The sequence below is a fragment of the Balaenoptera physalus genome, assembly GCF_965194825.1.
Source record: "Balaenoptera physalus genome assembly, chromosome: 6".
NCBI lineage: Eukaryota > Metazoa > Chordata > Mammalia > Artiodactyla > Balaenopteridae > Balaenoptera > Balaenoptera physalus.
The window spans coordinates 137,375,142-137,393,782 of record NC_138885.1 but is presented as its reverse complement, the minus strand read 5'-3'; the positions used below and the strand labels follow the sequence as shown (position 1 = coordinate 137,393,782).

The 18,641-nt window shown below is 42.8% G+C and overlaps 1 pseudogene across 1 annotated transcript; it reads left to right on the top strand.

Annotated features, from left to right (window-relative positions):
* The first annotated feature begins 7,016 nt into the window (after positions 1-7,016).
* Positions 7,017-17,689, top strand: LOC309662295 (proliferating cell nuclear antigen pseudogene; annotated as a pseudogene). Its single transcript has one exon. The product of its transcript is annotated as a proliferating cell nuclear antigen pseudogene (transcript).
* Positions 17,690-18,641: the final 952 nt, after the last annotated feature.

Here is an 18,641-nt window from a genome sequence, read left to right as displayed (position 1 = left end):
TTAGGTTTGAATTTTCACTGAAGAATTGCCCACAGGCCCGTGTAAAGCACCACTTGTGCTTATAACTTGCCTCTTTTCTATGAAAGTCAAAGCACTGCACTCTGTGAACCCCCGCGGGCTCTGTCTTCCCCAGGGGTTGCTGTGGGAACACCGTCTGTGGCACGAGGGTCTGGCTGCGCTGCCTGAGAGCCTGCTCCAGAGAGGCAGAGATGAGAGCTCGGCCCCTCCCGCGCCCCCTGAGTGGCCTGTCGCCAGTGAGATGTCAAAGTAGATCAGGGACAAAAGATAAATAAGCGTGATCTCTGGACCTCAAACCAGGCACTCAACTTTCTCCTGCCCAAAAGGCTCATCTGCAAATCAATTTCTGCCTGCCTTCCTCCTAGAGGTTTGCGTCTTTGGGACTCTTTGGTCACAAGTGCGGAAACCCACTCAAGGACGCACAGGGCCTTGGTGGCAGCCGAAACCCAAGAAACGGTCTCCACTGCGTCTTGGGAGGTTCCAGATGAGCCCGTGGGCCAGGTCCCCGCTCTCCTGCCGTCTCTCATCCCTGCCTCTCTCTGTGTAGAGGTTGCTGCCCCACATGCCTCGCAGCCCTGACGTCCATTTCAAGGCCTCCATCTCCCAGGCTCACTTCCAGCCGACCTTAGACAATTGCCATGGCTGTGGAGACGAGTGAGGAAAAAGAGAGGAACCCTCTGGTACCACACATATTAGGAAAAAGGTGGAGGGAAGGGGGAGCTATTCCCCAAAGGGAGGAGGATGCAATTCCTAGAGGAAAGAAAGTAATGCCAGATCAAAAATAAATAACCCAAACGCACACCACACACCAGACAGGAGGTGTGGGAGCGGTTTGTCAAATGCGAGAGACTATACCCATCTTCAAAGAAGACATGAACAAGGCCAATAAGCACGTGAAAAGAGCCTCAATGTCATTGGCCTTCAGGGAAATGCAAATCAAAGCCACGAGGAGATGCCACAGACACTAGGATGGCGAGAATCAAAGAGACAGATAATAGCATTGGTGAGATGTGGAGAAATCGCTGGTGGGGATGAAAGATGGTGTAGCTACCTTAGGAAACAGTTTGACAGTTCCTCAGAAAGTTAAACAGTTACCATATGACCCAGCAATTCTGCTCCTAGGTATATACTCAAAAGAAATGAAAACATGTATCCACACAAACACCTGTGCACAAGTATCTGCAGCAGCATTCACAGTGGCGAAAAGTGGAAACAACCCAAATGTCCATCAGCTGATGAATGGATAAACAGAATATGGTATGCACAGAACAGAATATTATTCAATCATAGGAAGGAATAAAGTGTTGCTGTGTGCTGCAATGTGAATGAAACTTGGAAACACTGTTAGCTGAAAGAAGCCAGTAGCAAGAGACGCTATATTATGTGATTCAATTCATATGAAATGTCCAGAACAGGCAAATCCCTAGACACAGAAAGTGGATCAGTGTTTACCTAAGACTGCGGAGGGTGGTAAGGATGGGAATATTGTGGGGGTGACACGGTTTCTTTGGGGAGTGATAAAAATGGTCTAAAATTGACAGGGGTGACGGTCCCACCACTCTAGGAATATACAAAAAGTCATTGAATTGTGTACTTTAAGTGGGCGAATTGTGTGTGAATTGTATCCCCATAAAGCTGTGAATAAAAACAGAAAGATGCCCTTCGCCCGTAGGTCTATTCATTAGCCTCCCCAGGTCCTAGTCATCACCCGGGTCCCAGCTCCGATTCTGGTTCTGCCAGGAGGCCCCTAGCAGCTGAAACCTGTAGGGATCTCTCTCCTCAGCTTTTGCAGTCTCTGCTCTTTGCTCGGCCTTGCATATAGTTTGCCTGCACTGCTCAGATACGCCCAGGTAAGATCAGCTGGCCCTGGACCCCTGGTGCGGGTGTGAGGAAGCAGATACTCCTGTCCTTTCCCCATGCTGGCCCAGCGCTGGTCCAGTTTAGAGGGGACCATTCTTGTTTCAGTGACCATCACACTTTCAACAACAGTCAGGGCTGCCTTAAACGAGGGCCTGGGAGCCTCCACCTGTGTGTACATAGAACTCAATGCCACCTCCCCCCCGCCAGGAGGAGTTCCGATATCAGCTCTTCAGGAAAGGAAACCTTTTTGTCCATATTATTATGGAGAATATGGATATTATTATTATCCATAAAGATACTCAAGGTTATGCAAGGTTTTGTACTCTGCATTTTCCTACTTAATGCATCACACATTTTTCTTGCTTCTTCATAATCTTTAGAATCATAGGAGAAGAAATATAATATTCAATCCATTCAGTGTACCATAAATTGCCTACCATTTCCCAACTGACAGGTGTCCAGTGTGCCTTGTGAGTTGGATAATTCTGCAATAAACGTCTTTACGCATAGGCTTTTGCCATTTTTGGAATTGTCTTTCAGGACGACTTCCCAGAAATGTCACCGGGAGGTCAAATGGAACAAACAATTTTATGATTCTTGTTATGTGCTGCCAGATGCTTTTCCAAACAGCTCGTCTGCTTTGCAGTGCCCAGGAATGCGGGAGTGGGCAGGTAGAAGGCTCTCGATATAGTGCCAGGCTACCCACAGCACAGAGGGTCGCTCCTGCCGAGGGGTTTTGGAGATGATCAACAAGGGGCCTTAGCAGCAGGTCTGGGGGATAATTCAAGCTGAGGGCAGAGTGGGCAGGCTTGGAAGTGAGAAAGCACGTGTCCAATCTAGCATGGCTCTTTCTCCAGGCTGGCGGGAGGCAGGGGTCCCTGCAGGGGCTCTAGGAGATTCATGCTAGAAAAGCAGGTCTCTCTAGGGAATAGGCACCTGGGCTAATTCTGATTCACTAGGTTTTTATCAAAACAACCGAGAGCTCGCCCCTTGACCAGCTCATCCATTCATCCTACAATCTCCGAGACCCATGGGACCCTACAGGGGTATCACTCAGGAGGTACGTACTCAAACAGTCCCTTGACGGCCAACAGCAGTAGCAGATTATAACCCATAGAATAATGCAAGAATCCATGAGATCATACCGATACAAAAGTAAAGGAATAAATGAACAAGGGGGAAGGAAAAGCTCTTCCCTGCAGTAGAAGGCGAGTTAATAAGTGGAAGTGGTGACGGACTTCGAGAACCACAGCTCTGCAGCATCACCATTAGCACTGATTCAGCCTGGAGTCTCCAGTGACTGCTGGGATGACTGGTGGAAACTTGACCCCAGCTTACCAAGTGCCTCTCGATGTGCTGTGCCACCCACAACCTCACCTCCGGGGTGGACCTGCCCAAATACATCCTCTGGATTCAACCCTGGGGCCACCCTGCAAATATCCACCCCATACTCTCCAGGACTGTCAAGTTCAGGGGAAGATAGAGGGAATGAAGAACCATTCCAGAAAAGAATGAGCCTAAAAAGGCATGAAATTCAGCCCAACATGTGATCCTGGACTGGACACTGGACTGAGAAAAATGGCCACAAAAGGAAATATAGGATAGCTAGCAAATAGGAATATGAACTCCAGATCACTTATGAGTATTGTATTCTTACTTCATTTCCTGTTAAGAATATCTCTATTCTCAGGAAATATACAAAAAATATTTAGGGGAAAGACATGGTGTTTGCAATTTATCCCAAATAGTTTAGGAGAAAAATATCTATCTATCTATCTATCTATCTATCTATCTATCTATCTATCTATCTATCATTGAGGATGATAGATCCAAATGGGGAAAATATTTGTAATTGAGGAACTTGGGTAAAGGGCATAAAGGAATTCTACGTACTACTTTTTCAAAATAGTGATACAGATGGATTCTATAAGAGTATTGCTTTCAAAGAGCAAGAAATAATAATTGCTTACATGGACATAACATTTAAAGATTTCAGGATTTTTTTATACACATTTGAACGGTGTGTGATCTAGGTCAACACTGTTTTGCAGTTGTGGAAAGGAGAGGTGAAGTGATTTGCTCAGGGGGATACAGATAATATGGGGCAGAGCTGGGTCTTTGCTGTAATTCTGGTTCATGATATGATGAGTCACTAGCATGGGTTACCACTGGCTCCTGCCCCAAAATCAATCTCAGTGATGCACCAAAAAGCAGACGCAAGTTGGTGAATCTGTAAAAATTAAATAAATAAATAAAACCTCGAGAACCTCTGGGTACTTGGGCTTCTCGGTAAGTGAGTAGAGGGAGGAATTATGCCCTAGAGTAGAAAAAGGGTAGATTCTGGTGATGGGATATGAGAAGGGGAGTTCTCACTGTGTGCCCTTGTCCCTTCCCCCGGCACTGGGCAATAATTTTCTGCCCCTAACCACTGTAAGGGGTGTCAGCTTCTACATGGTTTATACTAAGAATCAGTAGACCATTGCTCCCACCATAGCAGCTAGGGAAAATTATAGTTATAAAGACATTGGACAGCCATGGGAGTACAAAGGACCAGACAAATTAAATTCCAGAGCAGGCAAGTTCATTGAGGAGAGCTTCCCCAAGATGGTTGAGTAGGAAGACCCTGAGCTCACCTACTTCCATGGGCACACCAAAACTACAACTACTAACAGAGCAATTTTCAATGAGAAAGACTGGAAGAGTAGCAGAAAAGATTTCCCACAGCTAAAGATATAAAGAAGGAGCCACAGCAAGACACGTAGGAGGGGCAGAGATGCAGTATAGTCAGAACCCACAACTCCAGGTCAGTGACCCATAGTCAGGTTCTTGCCAAGGAGCAAAAGTCTGAGCCCCACATCAGCTCCCCAGGTAGGGGTCCTGCACTGGGAGGATAAGCCCCCAGAACATCTGGCTTTGAAGATCAGTGGGGTTTACTTTCAGGAGAGCTAGAAGGCTGTAGGAAATAAGAACTCTGCTCTGAAAAGCCACACGCAAAATCTCCCACACTCTGAATCCCAGTGCAGAGCAGTAGTTTGAAAGGATCCTGGGTCAGACTCAATTTTTGATCTTGGGGAGCCCCCTGGGGAGGCAGGAGGCAGCTGGGAACCCCCTGAGGATAAAGAAGCTGGTGGCAGTCATTTTTGGGAGCTGTTTCTACTGTGATGACACCGGTGCTGGCAAGTGCCATTTTGATATCCTCCCTCTAGCCTATTAGCACCTGGGGCTTACCTGCCTACCAGTGGGCCCACAGCCACTACACAAGGCGGGGCCAGGGGTCAGCCCACCTACCAACATGCCCACAGCAGTCGGCCCCACCACAACAGAAGGGCCCATGCAGCCAATATAGAAGGCACTGCTAGGGCACATAGCTCTTGTGGCCAGAGGGAGCATGTTGCTCAGCCCAATAGGACACCTCTAACATAAAACCACTTCTCCAAGGTGGAGAGGCATAACCCACCTACCTAATACATAGAAATAAACACGGAAAATTAGACCAAATGAAGAGACAGAGGAATCTGTTTCAAATGAGGGAACAAGACGAAACCTCAGAGAAAGAACTAAATGGAGTAGAGATAAAGCAATCTACTCAATAAAAAGTTCAAGGTAATGACCGTAAAGATACTCAAGGAACTCAGAAGAAGAATGGATGAACACAGTGAGAATTTCAACAAAGAGTTAGAAAATATAAAGAAGAACAAAACTGAGCTGAAGAATACAATAACTGAAATGAAAAATACACCAGAAGGAATCAACAGTAGGTTAGATGATACAAAGGAATGGATCAGCAAATTGGAAGAGAGAGTAGGGGAAATCACCCCAGCTGAACAGAAAAAAGTATTTAAAAATTTAGGCTAGAGACTTCTGAGACAGTATCAAACACACTAATATTTTCATGATAGAGGTCCCAAAAGGAGAATAGAGAGAAAAAGGGAGAGAGAACTTATTTAAAGAAATAATAACAGAAATCTTCTAACCTGGGGAAGGAAACAGACATCCACTTCCAGGAAGCATAGCGAGTCCTATAGAACATAAACTCAAAGAGATCCATACCAAGACACATTGTAATTAAAATGGCAAAAATTAAAGATAGACAACCTTAAAAGCAGCAAGAGAAAAGCAACTAGTTAAATACAAGGGAACCCCCATAAGATCATCAGTTAACTTTTCAGTAGAAACTGTAGGCCAGAAGGGAGTAACATGATATATTTAAAGTGATGAAAGGAAAAAATCTACAACCAAGAATATTCTACTTGGCAAGATTTTCATCCAGATTTGAAAGTGAAATAAAGAGTTTTACATACAAGCAAAAGCTAGTAGGAATGTTAAAAGACAAAAGTAGTAAAATTATCTATATCCACAATAAGTGGTTAAGGAATACACAAAATAAAACGATATAAAATATGATGTCAAAAACATAAAATGTGAGAGGGGAGTAAAAATGCAAAGTTAGAATGCATTCAAACTTACCAATTTAAGATAATCATATATAATAATCATATGTTGTTATATATGAACCTTATGGTAACCACAAACCAAAAAACTATAATTAAAAAAACTATAATAGATACACACAAATCAAAGAGAAAGGAATCCAAACAAAACTAAAGATAGTCATCAAATCGCAAGGGAAGAGAGGAAAAGAAGAAGCAAAGAGTAAAAAATTTACTACAAAACAACCCAAAAACAAATGACCATAAGCACATACCTATCAATAATTACTTTAAATGTAAATTGACTAAATGCTCCAATCAAAAGACATAGAGGGGCTTCCCTGGTGGCGCAGTGGTTGAGAATCTGCCTGCCAATGCAGGGGACACGGGTTCGAGCCCTGGTCTGGGAAGATCCCACATGCCACGGAGCAACTGGGCCCGTGAGCCACAATTACTGAGCCTGCGCGTCTGGAGCCTGTGCTCTGCAACAAGAGAGGCCGCGATGGTGAGAGGCCCGCGCACCGCGATGAAGAGTGGTCCCCACTTGCCGCAACTAGAGAAAGCCCTCGCACAGAAACGAAGACTCAACACAGTCATAAATAAATAAATAAATAAATAAAAGAACGTGAATTTCTAAAAAAGAGCTGGACAGCCTGTAATAGGGTTAGCAGTTTAAAAAAAAAAAAAAAGACATAGAGTGGCTGAATGTATTAAAAAAAAAAACAAGAAACAAAGCCCATAAATATGCTGCCTACAAGAGATTAATTTCAGATCTAAAGACACACACAGACTGAAAGTGAGGGGATGGGAAAAGGTATTCTAAGCAAATGGAAACAAAAAGAAACTGGGTAGAAATACTTATAACAGACAAAATAGGCTTTAAAACAAAGACTGTAACAAGAGAAAAAGAAGGACACTACATAATAATAAAAAGATCAATCCAACAAGAATCAGAAATGAAAGAGAAGTTACAACCCACACCACAGAAATACAAAGGGTTATGAGATTACTACGAACAATTACATATTGTAATCCATCTCAAGACTGAATCAGGAAAAAATAGAAAATATGAACAGACCAATTACCAGTAATGAAATTGAATAAGTAATAAAGTCCCAACAAACAAAAGTCTAGGATCAGACAGCCTCACAAGTGAATTCTAGCAAACATTTAAAGAAGAGTTAATATCTATTCTTGTCAAACTATTTCCTAAAAATTGGAAAGAAAAGAATGCTTCTAAATTTATTCTCTGAGACCAGTATCACTCTGATACCAAAACCAGACAGAGATACCACACAAAAAATGAAATTACAGGCCAATATCACTGATGAACACGGATGCAAAAATCCTCAACAAAATATTAGCAAACTTAATACAACAGTGCATTAAAAGGATCATACACTATGATCAAGTGGGATGTATACCAGGGATGTAGGGTGATTCAATATCCACAAATCAATCAATGTGATATACCATATTAACAAATCGAAGAATGAAAATCATATGATCATCTCAACAGATGCAGAAAAATCTTTTGACAAAATGCAACATACGTTTATGATAAAACCTTTCAACAAAGTGGGTATAGAGGGAGTGTACCTCAACATAATAAAGGCCATATATGATAAGCTCACAGCTAACATCATACTCAGCAACGAAAAGCTGAAAGCATTCCCTCTAATATCAGGAAGAAGACAATGATGCCCACTCTCTCCACTTTTATTCAACACAGTATTGGAAGTCTTAGCCACAGCAATCAGACAAGAAAAAGAAATAAAAGGTCAAATTGGAAAGGAAAAAAAAACCCTATCACTGTTTGCAGATGACGTAAAGTTATATATAGAAAATCCTAAAGATGCCACCAAAAATCTATTAGAACTAATAAATGAATTCAATAAAGTTTCAGGATACAAAATTAATATAAAGAAATCTGTTGTGTATTTTTACACCAATAACAAACTATCAGAAAGAGAAATTAACAAAAAATCCTATTTACAATTGCAAATCAAAAAAGAATAAAATACTTAGTAATAAATCTAACCAAGGAGATAAAAGACTTCTACTCTGAAAATTATAAGACATTCAGGAAAGAAATTGAAGATGACACAAAGAAATGGAAAGATACACAGTATTCATGAATTGGAAGAATTAATATTGTTAAAATGACCATACTACCCAAGGCAATCTACATATTCAATGCAATATCTAACAAAACACCAGTGGCATTTTTCACAGAAATAGAACAAATAATTCTAAAATTTGTATGGAAACACAAAAGACCCCAAATAGCCAAAGCCTCTAAAGAAGAACAAAGCTGGAGGTATCATGTTCCCTGATTTCAAACTATACTGCAAATCTGTAGTAATCAGAACAGCATAGTACCAGCACAGAAACAGACACATAGATCAGTGGAACACAGTAGAGAGCCCCAAAATAAACCAAGGCGTATATGGTTAATTAATCTATGACCAAAGAGGCAAGAATATACAATGGGGAAAAGACAGTCTCTTCAATAAATGATACTGGGAAAACTGGACAGCTACATGCAAAAGACTCAAACATGACTATTCTCACACCATATACAAAAATAAACTCAAAGTGGATTAAATACTTACATGTTGGACCTGAAACCATAAAACTCCTAGAAGAAAACTTAGGCAATATACTCTTTGACATCAGTCTTAGCAATATTCTTTTTGGATCTGTCTCTTCAGGCTGGGAAATGAAAGCAAAAATAAACAAATGGGATTACCTCAAACTAAAAAGCTGTTTCACAGCAAAGGAAACCATCAACAAAATGAGAAGGCAGCCTACTGAATGGGAGAAAATATTTTCAAACAATATTTGTAGTAAGGGGTTAATATCCAAAATATACCAAAAAAAACAAAACCCAACTCATACAACTCAACATCAAAAAAAACAACCAATTAAAAATGGGCAGAGGACCTGAATAGACATTTTTTCCCAGGAAAACATACAGATGGACAACAGACACATGAGAAGATACTCAACATCACTAGTCACCAGGGAAATGCAAATCAAAACCATAGGGAGACACTATTTCACATCTGTAAGAATGGCTATCATCAAAAAGACAGCAAATAATAAGTGTTGGCAAGGATTTGGGGAAAAGGGAACCCTCTGCACTGTTGCTGGGAATGTAGATTGGTGCAGCCACTGTGGCAAACAGTATGGAGGATCCTCAAAAAATTAAAAATAGAACTATCATATGATCCAGCAATTTCACTTCTGGGTATTTTTCCAAAGAAAACAAAAACACTAGTTTGAAAAGATATATGCACTCCAATGCTCACTGAAGCATTATTTACAATAGCCAAAATATGGAAGCAAACTAAATGTCCATCCACAGACACAAATGGATAGAGAAGATGTGGTATTTATATATAATAGAATATTACTCAGCCATAAAAAAGAATGAAATCTTGCCATTTGCAACAACATGGAAGGATCTAGAGGGTATCATGCTAAGTGAACTAAATCAGACAGAGAAATACAAATATGACAAGTATGATTTTACTTATATGTATAATCTAAAAAACAAAACAAACTAAACAAAACAAAAACAGATTCATTGATAGAACAAATGGGTGGTTGCCAGAGGGGAGGAGGGTGGGAGATTGGGTGAAATAGGTGAAGGGGATTTAGAGGTACAAAATTTCGGTTATAAAATACATAAATCGTGAGGATGTAATATACAGAAAAAGGAATATTATCAATAGTATTGTAATAACTTTGTATGGGGACAGATGGTTACCAGGCTTACTACAGTGATCATTTCATAATGTATGCAAATATCAAATCACTGTGTGGTACACATGAAATTAACATAATATTGTTATATTTCAATTTTTAAAAATTCAAGAGCAGGCAGAGCCATTCCTGCAATCACCAACCATTTACTTTCCTGCAGGCATTTTCTGAGTCTGGGTAGAGGCTAGTGTTGGGGCTTGCCTAGGCAAAGGGACTGTCCTGGGGAAAAGATAAGTCCATGAATATTTTGAAAATCATGTGGGATGGCGTGAGAGATTAGAATCTAGAGGAGATCAAGAGATGTAGCTGTTTTCTCCCGCAGATTCCTTGCTGAGTATTGGGGTGCAGGAGATGGAGCAGCTGGGTTGCAAAGGCAGTGAGATCTCCAAATACCTCATTTTCTAGGGACACCCCCTGTCAGACTTTGTGATAGTTAATTTTATGGGTCAGCTTGACTGGATCTGAAGATGCCCAGATATCTGATTAAGCATTCTTTCTGGGTGTGTCTGCCAGGGTGTTTCTGGATGAGACTGGCATTAGACTTGGTGGACTCAGTAAAGTAGATGGCCCTCCCCCATGGGAAGACCCTCTCCAATACTGTGAAGGCTTAAATAGAACAAAAAGGCAGAGGAGGAAATCTGTCCCTTTTCTTTCTGCCTCGTTGCTTGAGCTGGGACATCACCTATGAGTCAATTCCTCACAATAAATCTCCTTTTCTATCCTATTTGTTCTGTTTCTCTGGAGAACCTAGACTAACACAGGCATCAGCCTTCAGACTTGGAAAACACAAATGCGGATTAATTCTAATGCTGCAACCCAGTCTTGAACCAGCTCAATTTCTAATTAGGTTGAGGTGATGATGTCTATCTGGGGGCGGGGAAGGGGAATCCTCAGAGGAACAGTCATATCAACTTTAGTCTCTATTGTTTTTGTATGCACAATGTCTGGCCTACAATCAAAACTTACATGAATATGAAGTATGAAAATACAAGTAATGATTGCTAAAAGGCAGTCAATAAAAGTAGATAAATAGGTAATCCAGACACTGGGGTTAACACACAAAGATTTAACATTAACAAGTACAAATATGTCAACCACAACCTGGGAGAGATGCACTAAGTGGCTGAAAAGATGGAGAATTTCAAAAAAGGATTAAAATCTATTAAAAAAGATCATCTAGACATTGTAAGTGAAAATACAGTACCTAAAATTAAACTCGTTGAGTAAATTTGAGAGCAGACAGGGTACAGCAGAAGACAAGATTAGTGGACTGAAAGAAAAGACTAGAAAAAACAGACCTGAATTCAAGTCAACTGGATCAACCTACTTATATTTGGAGTCTCAGAAGGAGAGAGGTGGAGGGGAGGGTGAAGCAGAAGTTGTATTTGAAGAGCTCATGGCTGAGATTTTCCAAGACTGATGTCAGACTTCAATCCATGGATTCCGGAAGCTTTGTGGAGCCCCATTCAGTCTGTGTGAGAAGAGAAGTCTTCCCAGGGCTAGCGGGGGTGGTGGGGTAAATCAAGGACTCTGCTACACTCTCGCTGGGATGAGGAACCATTCAAAACAGGTCCTTCCAGACTTTCCAGCCACCCAGCATTCCTTTCTCTCTGCTCAGGTGTTAGGTAATCACAGCAGGGAGGCAGTTCTTGAATAAGACCAGTGCCAAGGAGGAGACATGATGTGTAACACTAGATGCTCTTCACCATGAGATGCACCCTCCTTCCACCCCACAAAATCTTCAGAAGTGGACCAAGTTCTTACATGAGCTTTATCCTCTCCCCTCAGGTACCCATTTCCAGCAAAGATAGAGAAGATCTCAGGAAAGTGTAATCTCTCAGCAAAAGTAATGAGACTTCTTAGGAATACAACTGCTATAAAGAGAAAGACAACAGAATGAGAAAGAAATTCATACTAGATGAAGCAGAATCAATGGAACAAGAATTCCATTTATTCCATTAAAGCAGAACAAGAAGTTTTAAAAAGGCTGTTCAATCCCTTCTAAGAAATAAGAAGGCGGGTGGGGAGGGATTATTGGGAAGATGAAAGAACAAGAAGTTATACAGAAGAAAACCAAGGAGGTAGTTTTTTATTTACTTATTTATTTTAAAAATATCAGTAGCTGAGTTAAATGTGAAAATGAATTTAGCTTGAGATTAGTAAATAAAAAGACCAGTCTTAGGAATTCTCTAAAAGAAACAATGAAGATATGAAAAGGATTTTTCATAGTAGAAAGTCAAGCAATACAGAAGACTGAAGAACTGTCTTTTCAGACGTTAGGGTCCCAGAAGGGAGAAAACAATAAGGATGAGGGAGACAATATTTGAAAAATTATTGACCAAGAATTTCCCAGATTTCAGGAATATGTACAATCTCAATAAGCAGGGGAGAGAGCCAGCCACATCTCAACACACTATAGCGAAATTTATGAACATTAAGGAGATGAAATTATAAAACTTCCAATGAGAAAATAAACAGTAATTTTTAAAGGAACACCAATCAGATTGACACCATATTTATCAATGACAAAACTGGATGCAGGAAGATGGTAGAGTGATAGTTTCCATATCAAAGAGCCACAATCTTTAAGCTCATAATCTTATACCCAGCTAAGCTATCATTTACACACTGGCAAAATAAGGATATTTTCAGATGCCTAAGGAAGTCCTCAGAAATTTTATTACACAAAGATTCTTTTGGAGACATTTTAAAAGAGCCCTATAACAAGAAAAGAAGTGAACTCTAGAATATTGGACATCAGTGACCAAATCACTTACTAAAGCAAGGACTAAGACAAAACAAACAAAAAAGTATATCTGTAATAAACTATAGTCAAAATTCTAGATGATACCCACATGCTATAGGGGTGGGGGGTTGGTGTAGGAGAGTCCAGAAAAGAGATAGATACTGATAAATTTAAGAACTGATAAGGAGAATAAGCATTACTATTAAAAAGAATGAGCAGTTGGGAATCTAAATTAGTTAGTATTATTATTATTGCTTATTCTTATTAATTATTGTTTCTAATCCCTCTCCCCCAACCCCAAACCCTATTACGAGGTAAGTGCTAATAGATAAGGAATTGACTTCTGTAAAGGGTTCAAAGGAATTCATCTCTGAGGAGGTCTCCAGGCTCGGGGTAAGAAGAGACTGCTTGATTAAACTGCTGCAGGTGCGGCGGGCTGGTTGTGGGCTTCCTCCGTCTCAAGCATTCGTGGGTTAGTTCCCCCGCTCGCTCTCATCTTCTGAAGCCTAAGCCGGCTACACCTTCCTCCTTCCTTCCGCCAGTAGCCGTGTCCTTGCGACTCCACCACCATGTTCGAGGCGCGCCTGGTCCAGGGCTCCATCCTGAAGAAGGTGCTTGAGGCGCTTAAGGACCTCATCAACGAGGCCTGCTGCGACATCAGCTCTAGCGGCGTGAACCTGCAGAGCATGGACTCGTCCCATGTCTCCTTGGTGCAGCTCACCCTGCGCTCCGAGGGCTTCGGCACGTACTGCTGCAACCGCAACTTGGCCATGGGCATGAACCTCACCAGCATGTCCAAAATACTGAAATGTGCTGGCAATGAAGACATCATTACACTAAGGGCTGAAGATAACGCGGACACCTTGGCACTAGTATTTGAAGCTCCAAATCAAGAAAAGGTTTCAGACTATGAAATGAAGTTAATGGATTTAGATGTTGAACAGCTTGGAATTCCAGAACAAGAGTACAGCTGTGTAGTAAAAATGCCTTCTGGTGAATTTGCACGTATATGCCGAGATCTCAGTCATATTGGAGATGCTGTTGTAATTTCCTGTGCAAAAGATGGAGTGAAATTTTCTGCAAGTGGAGAACTTGGAAATGGAAACACTAAGTTGTCACAAACGAGTAATGTTGATAAAGAAGTGGAAGCTGTTACCATAGAGATGAATGAACCAGTTCAGCTAACTTTTGCACTGAGGTACCTGAACTTCTTTACAGAAGCCACTCCACTCTCTCCTACAGTAACACTCAGTATGTCTGCAGATGTACCCCTTGTCGTAGAGTATAAAATTGCTGATATGGGACATTTAAAGTACTATTTGGCTCCCAAGATCGAGGATGAAGAAGGATCTTAGACATTCTTAAAATTCAAATTCAAGGAAATAGAACTAAGCTCTTTGAGAACTGCTTCTGAGATGCCAGCATATACTTAAGTCTCTTTTGTCCTTGTACCTCTGAGTACATATGTAGATATTGTTTTCTGTAAATAACTTTTTTTTTCTCCATTCTCTACAATTTGTTCAAAGAGTAAAGTCCAAAGTCAAATCTGGTCTTGTTAACCTAGTAATACTTTGCCTCACCTAGGAATACTCCTTATAATTTTTATAAACAAAAGAGTTTTGACTCTAAATGCAGTTTTAAGTATTGTTTTCAATTTAAATAAAAGTCATTTGAGTTTCAAGCATCACAGGACAGTGCCTTCATTTGGACCCCGATGGTTGCAAGTGTCCTAGAAAATTCACAATTCAAGCAGCTCATGTAAATGAGCTTATTTTTGCAGTCTATAGGAGGTTGATATGACATTAGATACAGTGATAAAAAGTATTCCAAATACAGCAGGTGACAAAGTATTTTGGGGGATTCATTTGCCAAACTTATTTTGGTATCATGACTTGAGCTCAAGAAATGAAAAGGGGAGAGTAGAACAAATATATAATATTTTGTCATTTTTGCTAGCAGAAACTAACACTTTACAGAAGCTTAATGTACCCAAAGTTCTGTCAGCTTTATAAGACTAGCATTGTTATAGGGCAGTGTTTCATTAGCCTAGGGAGCCTTGTACAGGAGTCTTGGAAGTTTTAGTAGATCTGATAAGTCCCAAGGAGTATGTTTATGCAAAAATAATTTCTCTAGCATAAGTAGCCTTTTGTGGGGACTTATTCCCTCAAAGGATGAAGGTGGCTTAAATTCCATGGATGTTGGAGTCAACCAAGAAAGTGAAAAAGGCCCAGCAGTAATTGTGCTACAAGCTCACAAGCTGGCATGCTGCATATTGAGAATTCCTTTATTGTAGTCCTTTTTTCTGGTGTATTTTGTGTTTGGTAGATTAAATGACAGATTTCTGTTGTACTTGCAGTGATGGTAGAACTCACTGTATCCGGTATGTAACTATTCACTACCTTCTGTGTGCCTGGGGTTAGACAAGGATATTGACTGCAAAGGGGTCTGATGGAAATCTTTGGAGTGATGAAAATATTTTATCTACGTTGTGATGATGGCTCCAAGACTATATGCATTTGTCAAAACTAATCCAATTGTACTTTATCATATGTAAATTATACATTAATAAAGCTTGACGTTTTAAAAAGTAAAAAAAAAAAAAGAAGAGACTGCTTGCAGTCCCAAGAAGAGGGGCTTTGCGGGACATGGGGACCCAATTCCTATGTCTCCATGTCCCACAAAACTGGACTGCAAGACAGTTGTTGGAGGCAGAGCCTGGCCACACCATGAGGCCCCGGGGACGCCTGGCTCAGAGCTACAGGCTCGTGCCGTGTCTTCCTGCTCGCCGGGGATGCAGGCGGAGCTGGTCTGGTCTGGATTGGCAGATGTACCCTCTGACATGGGCTGAGACGCTAACCAGGTCTGCACCATGTGAGTTTCACTGAGTATCTGGGATGTGAGTGGCTGTGACAGCTCCGCGTTACCCAGACAAATTAGGCACAGTCCGTTCCTCAGGGGACCTAGTGGTCTAATGGGGGGCACAGATGTGCAGACATATTTCAGATACACACAGTGGTTAAAATCGCAGGCTTCGGTGTCAGAAAGACTCAGGGTAAAGTCCTGGACCCACCACTCATTACCTGTGTAGCTTTAGGCAAACTCATTTTTATCCTTGGACCTCAGCTTCCCCACCTGTAAAATGCAGATGAAATTAGCAGTACCAAGCAAAAAGAGCTCTCCTTAGGATTTGAACTGATGTATAGAAAGTACTGAGCACAGAACTTTCATCTAAAAGATTATAATCCTGTTGCAACTTGTGCATTAAAACAGCAATTCTTCTTTTTATAAACAAATTTTCTTTTTTTTTTAATTTATTTTTAAATTTTTTTTGTGGAGGGCACCGTGCAGCATGTGGAATCGTAGTTCCCTGACCAAGTTTCGAACCTGTGCCCCCTGCATTGGGAGTGAGGAGTCTTAACCCCTGGACCGCCGGAGAAGTCTCAAAACAGTGATTCTTAAGAAAGAAGAAGCGTGTGCCGTGCACAGTTTTGAGAACTCTATTCAGTCTATTACTGTGTAATTTACAAAGTCAACCAAATCTTTGCAGCAAGAGTGGCTCTGTAGGAGACACAATGACAAGGACTTGTAGGGCCCCCGGGTTAGAGGAACAGGGCAATGGGAGTGGGCACCTGCAGTCCTCGGGGAAGGTGAGGAAATGACCTGCACGATGGAGGCCAAGTTGGAGTGAGGTGTGCAAGAGGAGGATGAGCTTGCCAGCCTGGCATGGGGAGCACAGAACACTTCCAAAGAGAGAGCCTTCCCTGGAAAGACACGGTGAGCAGGGGCCCTCGGGAGAGAGCAGCCGTGCCCACAGGGGGTGGGCAATGCAGATGAGGACCAGGGCCAGTTCTCAAAGGATTTGGGTACCACCACTGGGGAAGGAGGGAGGAGGCCGGGTGTTAGCAGACAAAGGCATGGCCAGGTGTTCTGGTGCGGACTTGGGGACGGGAGACAGAACTCTGGGCAAGAAAGATGAGTGGGCTGGCCCCGAGAGTGGCCACGTGCAAGGAGGGGGATGCACGATGGCCACATTCAGTGATCAGCCATGAGGGGGGAGGGGGGGTGGAACAAGAGGAGTAATGCCTATGGCGTGAGGTCCTGCCCCAGCATCTCCACCTGCCTCCTAGGACCGTGAGTGCCCGGTGTCCGAGAGCCTTCCTCTCGCCGATGCCAAGGTGAAGAAGCAAGGATCTGCCATCCAAGAAGCACACAGTGGGGGCTTGTTAATGCTTGCAAGTACTCTACGTTTTATTATAAAAATGCACTAAGAGCCATTTGCATAGTACTGACTTTTCATTGCTCAAAAATAGACAAGAATAACTACCCAACAGTTGCTATAGATATGCTCTTACCAGTACTAGATTTTATTTTTAAAAATAATTGCCTTTATTGTGCTAGAAATAGTTGCTGTACATATTATATGCATTTTTAAAGTTGGCTTGCTTTGACGTTCATGGACCCGATAAATAAAATTAATTCCATTTTTCATGATGAACTAAGTTAATTTGTTAGGCAAATAATTGAATGAATATTTCGTGCTTAATTGCCCAGAGCTCTTGGTAAGTGGCACCTCTGTCCCACCCTGAGGGCCCTGGAGGGCAAAGTCTGAGCCATTTCCACCCTGTGACTGCAGGTGTAATATCTCGAGTCCCAAGGTGGTAAACTGGGTCCACGGGGGCACACGCCCCCCGGAGAGCTCGGCATCAGACAAGGCTGTGAGTCTTGCAGAGACGGGGGCTCTGATGTGCTCTGTCTCCCTCCTGGGACCCAGAAGCGCTGCCGGTCCTGCAGATCAGAAGTCTCAGCCTGAGAGGCTGGTGCAACCAGGCAGGAACATGGGTGTGGGGACCCGCCGGGGGAGGACTCAGGGTCCCGCAGGACCCAGGACTGGAGATGCTGGGCAACCGAAGGGCACTCAGTCCATGAGCTGCACCGTGGCCACACCGGCTGGGAATGAAGGGCTCAGTCTCAGGCCAGAGGGAGGAGGAGAAAGCTGGGCCCGGCAGGACAGGGACAGAGGAAGCCCACCTCCCCCTTGAGCCGAGAAGCTGTGGGCCGCCAGGAGTGGCTGATCAGGCTGGCAGCACAGCAGGAGGTGGTGGAGGCCAGGCAGTGGAGTAGGGCCTGCTCCATGATCCCGAGCACCATCCCCTTCAGGGAGAGCCCAGCAGAGACTGGGGGGGGTGGGGGCAGGATCACTCCACCCCCAGCCCTGGGTACAGCTCTGGAAAGAGCAGGTGAGGGCCTGGCTCCGGGCTGGCCACGCAGCACTGAAGCCTGGACGTACAAGGGGCGAGGGCTCCCTGGAGGAGGTGTGGGGATCCGGTGACCATCCCTGCTGCCTGGCAGATGGAGGGACAGTGTGCAGGAACAAGGCTGGTGTCACAGAACTGCCTCACCCGTGGGGAATGGGACCAGACGATAAGGAGGAAAGTGGGGTCTTCAGTGCCAAGCCTGGCCTTGTTGACAAGTGACCCCATTAGAGCAAATATTTTCCCTCAGTGGACACACTCAGAGTGCAGCTAATCAGCACGGCTCCCTTTGGGAAGAGGTCCTCCCAGGCACAAATGCACAAAAAGGGCGATTTTTGAAAGCTGTTGGCTTCAGAGTGGAAGGTCTTCTCCATCCCAGGGCAGATGGACGGGCAGGGAGGGGTTGGGCTCCTCTGGATGGAGCAGAGGTGACCCCGCCAGCCCCGCTGTGCCTTCCTTCTCCTCTTTCTCTTCACTGACTTAATGGGGGAGTCGCTGCTTTATTGGTCAATAACGTCTGAAATTTTAGTTTTGTAAAAAAAAATTAGATAGTTTTGTTCCCTG